The sequence below is a fragment of the Anser brachyrhynchus genome (genome assembly GCF_964034855.1).
Source record: "Anser brachyrhynchus genome assembly, chromosome: 1".
NCBI lineage: Eukaryota > Metazoa > Chordata > Aves > Anseriformes > Anatidae > Anser > Anser brachyrhynchus.
The window spans coordinates 142128988-142134987 of record NC_137694.1 but is presented as its reverse complement, the minus strand read 5'-3'; the positions used below and the strand labels follow the sequence as shown (position 1 = coordinate 142134987).

The 6000-nt window shown below is 44.5% G+C and overlaps 1 protein-coding gene across 5 annotated transcripts in view; it reads left to right on the top strand.

The window, feature by feature from the left end:
* Nucleotides 1–398: 398 nt before the first annotated feature.
* The window catches only part of CNGA3 (cyclic nucleotide gated channel subunit alpha 3), a 43222-nt gene continuing 37620 nt past the window's right edge, over nucleotides 399–6000 (top strand). For 2 of the 5 annotated variants that reach the window (XM_080570568.1, XM_080570566.1), the window contains exons 1-2: nucleotides 401–1304; nucleotides 5107–5177. The gene's annotated coding sequence lies outside the window, so the exon portion shown is untranslated. Of the gene's footprint in view, nucleotides 1305–5106; nucleotides 5178–6000 lie in introns of all 5 variants that reach the window. The other 3 variants (XM_080570569.1, XM_080570570.1, XM_080570567.1) reach the window with 3 other exon arrangements.

Here is a 6000-nt window from a genome sequence, read left to right as displayed (position 1 = left end):
GCCTGGCAGGTCGTGCACCCCTGGTAGGCTAGCTCCCACGCCTGTGCTTCCAAAATACCGCCTGGAGGTCTCTAGGGAACAATAGAGCAGCAAAGGGAAAGCAAAAACATGCTCTTCAAATGCTTGCTGCCTTCCTGGACATTTCTATTTTGATCAACAAACAAACACTGTGTTGCTCTGAAGACTGACGTGATAGTTGCTTGAGAAAGTAGACCTTGAATTTCTCATTGTGTTTTAAGAGTTTTAAGAGTTTTCCTCTGAGTAGTGCGTGATGTGCTTAATCTTTCATATATAAAATATTTTTTTAGAGTGGGGAAAGCAGTGAGTAATTCGTTCCCTCTCCCCAGACCCGAGCACTTACATGCATTTCTAGTCATGTTTTGTTCAGTCTAGCTGAACTGACGTTGTGCAGCAAGGTGCAACAGCCTCTCAGCTACAAACGACATGGCTATGCTGGCTCTTTTTCCAGCCGAGTGGTCATTTTATGGCGCTTTCGCACACAGCACTTCGTTTCCAGCTTTTCAGGACCCTACGAAAAGCAGCATCAGAGTCAGGGGAAGAAGTTCAGGGGAGTGTGAAAGCCTTCACGGACCTCAAACGTGACAAAACGAGGGGAACTGCCTGCCTGCTGCAGGCGTGGGGTGGCAAAATACGGGGGAAGAAACTTATCCAGCGGTACCCCGAGGAGAAATCCCTCGGGGACACCTGCTCCTCACGGCCGCCCTCGCGTGGGGCCCCACCCGCTCCCTCACGCTGCCAGCCGCCGAGGCCGAGGAGGAGGAAGATGAAGAGGGGGAGGAAGATGAGGAAGAGGAATATGAGGAGGAGGAAGGCGAGAGGGGAGCGAAAGAGCCGGGGGAGCCCGCGGAGCCTCCCCGCCCGCCCTCTCCCCTCAGCATGGCCGGCGGCGGGATGGCGGCGGCGGGCAGCGAGGGGCTGAGGCGCCCGGCCGCCGGAGGAAGAGGAGGAGGAGGAGGAGGAGGAGGAGGAAGAGGAGGAGGGCACGAGCGCCCGGCGGGCCGCTCTGACGTTTTGATCCCTTCCGAGAACTTAACAGGATCGCCGAGCCCTCGGAGCGGCTTTTCCCGCTGAGCCGGGCTCAGGCGGGCGGGCTTTGGCCCTAATCCGCCCGGGGGCGGCCGCGCCGGGCCCGGCCCCGCCGGGGAGCTCCGGAGCCGGAGAGGAGTCGGAGCCGCGGATATCGCCGCGGATATCGATATATCGCTATATCGCTCGCCCCCGGAGCCGGTCGGGCGGAGGGAGGGAGTTTGTGAGCGCCGACAGCGGCACGGAGAGCGCCAAGGGTGAGTTGGAGGAGGCGGTGTGGGGCTGCGGCACCTCTCCGCCTGCCCTCCGCTGGGCTCACAAGTTTGCCGGGGAAGCGTAACTTTCATGCTCTTTTTATTTTAAGCGTTAATTACGTTAATTCACACAAAGATCTGTGGGGTCGAGGGGAATCGCCCCACTCTCAGTGCCTAAGGCACCTGTCTGGTCAGCGCCCCTAACCTCCCTGCTGCCTGGTGCCTGTGGGGTGAGCCTGAAGTTGCCCCACACGCTGCCAAGAAAATGGTAGCAGATGGCACAGGGCAAGCTCCTTTCTTGGGGTTCCTGGAGCTCCCGCTAAACTGGTCTTGTTTTGATCGGTATGACATCTCTTGCAAAACGTGTGAGGTGTAAACCAGTCCACGGCGTGCCTGCGAGTGTGCAAGATACAATAATTAGTATAAACAGTGACTTTATCTGAAGCATACTCTACTCACTTGCTAAAAGCCAAAGGGAATACAAGGAAAAATGACTTGAACACTGCTTCAGATCCCTGGAAAAATGATATTCAATGCAAATGTTGGTGCTGTTTAATAATGAACTATTCTTACTGTATTTCCTACATCCGGAGTTGTTTCAATCAAAGCAAGGAGTAAGAGAACTATTATATTTAAAAACCTGTAATTTATATTGTTATAATTGAGTAAATTTGAGTTTCAGATGTTAGTTTTTGCAATAGCATAATTTTGCCTTTATTCTGCACAGTTATTTTTTCTTCTTCTTTTTTTTTTTTTTTTAATATATCATCTTCTTTGAGTGTGCATGCTAAAACCACCCGATTAGAAAAATTCACAGTTCACGTGATAATGGGACTGTCAGGATGTCTAAGCAGCAAAGGTAATCAGTGGTAAACAAGCAGTGAACGGTACGAGAGAAGAGCACATCAGCTTTACGAAATTATACACCATGCTTCCATGTCAGCGTCTCTCAGCTTTGCCTCCTGTGTGCCTCTGCTCATCCCAGCCTTTGTCATCCAGTTTGCACCCAAGCTCTGTCATTTCAGTTCAGCACGTTATCCTGCAGGCTTCTCCAATGTTGCCATCTCTTTGCATTAGCATCTGTTAAATCCCCTTCTGCTGAAAGCCTTGCTACTGCATGTGAGACATGACACAAATTGCCTCTCATGCTTTCCTTTCCTAGCCGAGTGGGATGGCTGTGGTAGTTTACGTAAAGTGGGAAGGGAGCGAGTTAGAATGGGTAGCATTCATACACATGTATACATATCGATGTATTTTGTAAATACCGTTACAGTGAATCTGATATGTTTTAGCAACATTCATTCCCCTCTTATGTTCACTTTTAACACTAACTGCACCGACAAAGATGTTGGCAGAACTGCTAAGTTTTAGCTAGCAGTTGGAGAAGCCTTGCCGAGCTTATTTTCCATACATAAACATGGATACCTGCATCATTACTGGCAACAGAAAGAATGCAATGTGCCTTGGCTGTCCAGTCAACTGTAATTTGTAACTTACTGTGCTGTAATTTACAATACTATGCTCAATATACACAGCTATTTTCTGTGCAACAGTTTCCACTCTAAGAATAACAAATTCACAGGAAATGTTCTGGAAAAAAAAAAAAGAGTAAATCTTAGAAAATTGACATATATTACTAATAATTCACAGGTATAGAGGGAAGCCCAAACCAAATAATTCCATTTATTTAAAATATTGTTTTGCTATTTCAAGGCATCAAGGACCTAGCCATCAAATGGATCAAGGATAATCATATTCATTTCATTCTAAAACTATAAATTATACGAATAAGCAATGTCATAATCCATGCGCATCCTGGAGTACCTTTGAGGAAAAGTGTTTGTTGGACAGATCTTCAGTGCTGGGGTTACTAGGCTGTGCATATAAATGACATGTACTTCCAGGAGCTAGTGCCCATGGACTATTGAAAATGCAACATGTCTTAGCAGGTAATCATAAAAATGGTAATTTTGAAAGAGCTCACAGGGTTTAAGAACTGGTGTTTTAAGCTGTTAGGTATCATGGTTGATGAGGGCATGGCGGTGCAGCCTGCTTATTATTTTTTCAACCCCTTGGACTTGTTCCAGTAGCCTTTGTACAAAGCTCATTTCCATGAGAGTTTGCCAGAGTCAAATCTGCAGGTTAATTTAGAAAGCTCTAAGACACTGAAAGAACAAGTTGCACCACGTCTTCAAATCATAGAGTTATCTCAGGGTCCAGTTCTCCAGTCCTAGAAATCCATTTTTGCCTGTACTGGTTGAACTGCTGACTGTCATGAATAACATACACCACTCATGTACAGCTGAACTAGAACTACTGCAAAGTGATGTAACAAGGATTATGTAGGTGGAGGTCAAATCCCAAAATAAATTCCAAGGATTTACCAGGGTTGAACCCGAGAGGCTGTGTGAGGATTTGGAAAGTGTTTTAACTAAAATGATGTAAGTGATCTGATGCAGCTTATCACTGCTTCCAAAGCAATAAGTAAAACATTTGTCAAAGTCTTAAGAACAACGGTGTATTACCAACTACACAAACACGTAAGATCCATTATAAAGTCAGAAGTAAAGTCACCTTTACTCTGTGGCAGTGATAAATAATTCACCTTGAAAAGCTGTTTTTGAATTCTGCCGTATTACCTGTTTGTAGCCCTTTTCATCTGAACAAATAAGCTTTAAGAATATTAAGTGGTGGTGTAAACAGCTTGATCTGGCATCATTATTTGATAAACAATGATGTTTGTTTCACATCAGAAGTTTTAATAGGCATTTGCTTGGTTGGTATTTTGGAATTGAGTTATAGGGAGTTAACATATTCTGTCCAGAAGTGGAACTGTTAGAGTAGCTCAAACGTGGCATCTTGATGGAGGGAGAATATATTAAATCCAGCCTCTTTCACGGATGTTTCAGCTCATATGTATTACACAGTTTTGACAGGCTACCTACCCAGTTGGTTTTGGTGGCTTAGCTGATAGCCAGCAACTTCCTAAATTTGATGTAATTTGTAACATTTAAATGTATACCTGTGTGTTTTTATTCATTTGTTTGTTTGTTTCTGCTGGGCATGTGCAGAATTGTCAAATTCCTAACCTGTGAAGCTGCTCAGAGGCCATCCCTGCAGCTGCCCTAGTGTGTATTGTCAGAGTACAGCAAACCCATGAGAAAGTACATGTGAGTGTGTCCTGCAGTCTGTTTAGGCAGTCACTTTTGGCCAGGAGTTAGACGCCTACTGATTTTCAGTCTCCTATTTTAGCTTCAGTCATTTCCTCTTGGCTGGTGTTCCTTCTCAGCATCATATTCTCGGGTACCCGATTTTCTGCATGCCTTCTGTAGGGAGCCTGGGTGCTCAACTTGGGAAAGCCACTGGATGGTGGCTTTCCTAACAGATACATCCTACAGCCTTCGTACCTTTAGTCCTAAGTCTTTAATATTATGAAGAAATCAGTAGGACCTAGTTTTCAAAATTAGGAAATGCTTATGTGAATCTGAAGCTTTCATTTGTCTCTTGAACTCATGGTTGCTGTTAGACAACTGGCTGTCTTGATGAAATGGGTCTTCTATACCAAACAGTGCATATAAGTGAATTTTACATAAAACATCAGTTGCAGCTTAATCTAGAAGGAAGAGTACTAAACAGTACTTGGACTACTTGCATCTGGAATAGGGAGAGCTATCACTAATTTGTAATTTATTATATTTTTAGTAGGATAACACATACTTCTCACTTGTCTCTTATTTCAGTCTCAGTGATTTACGCACCAAAAAGCAATATTATGGAGTGTGGAATTATTATTAATCTCTTTCAGGTTAGTGTAATTGGTAACAAGGAAAGAAATACTGACTGAGGAAGCATGTGAGAACTCTGCGTAAGTCACAGGTAAAGATGTCATTCTTTCAAGAACTTGGATTATTTCAGATAGGTTTTATTTTGCTTTCCAACACTAGACAATTCTTCACTTCTGAAAAACTGTGGCAACCTGTGGTAGTTTCTGTTTTCTGTGGTGTGACTCAGCGTGCTTAAACAGAAGTCACTGAGTTCTGGAAAATTAAAAATCATGAGGATAGTTTAAGGATCCAGTTCTTCAAATTTCTTGCCCCAAACTGGATAACTAGGCTTAGGCTCACATGACTATGTCTGTCTGTCTGCCTACCTGCTTACCTGCCTACCTACATATTTGCTTACCTACCTCTTTATCTAGGTAACTTTCTTGTGAGCTAGATACCTGTTTTGAGTGCCCACCATGGACTTATCAGACATGTCAGCCTTTAGGCAGTCAAGTTTTACCCTCAGTGTAATTTCCAGCATTAAATATTCAGAGCAGCCAGGGTACCTACGAGCTTGGGGAAAAAAGCAGGAGGGGTGGAGGGGAAAGCTGTTTTTGTCTGTTACCATCCAACTCTATTGTATTAATTGGCAATAAATTACAATAATTTTCCTCAAGTCAAGTCTGTTTGGCCTGTGACAGTAATCGGTAAGTGATCTCCCTGTCTTTGTCAACCCACGAGCTTTGTCATCTTACTTTCTCCCCTGGATTGTTGAGGAGACGGAGTGAGAAAGCAGCTGGCAGCCAACCAAGGGCAACTCACTGCAACAACTGTCTTAAAATACAAAGATGAGCTCCGTGCTGTTCTTAAAACTGTCTTGTAAGCATCCACTTTTTGTGAAAGGTTTAGGCTCGCGGACCCCAGCTGGCGCTGTC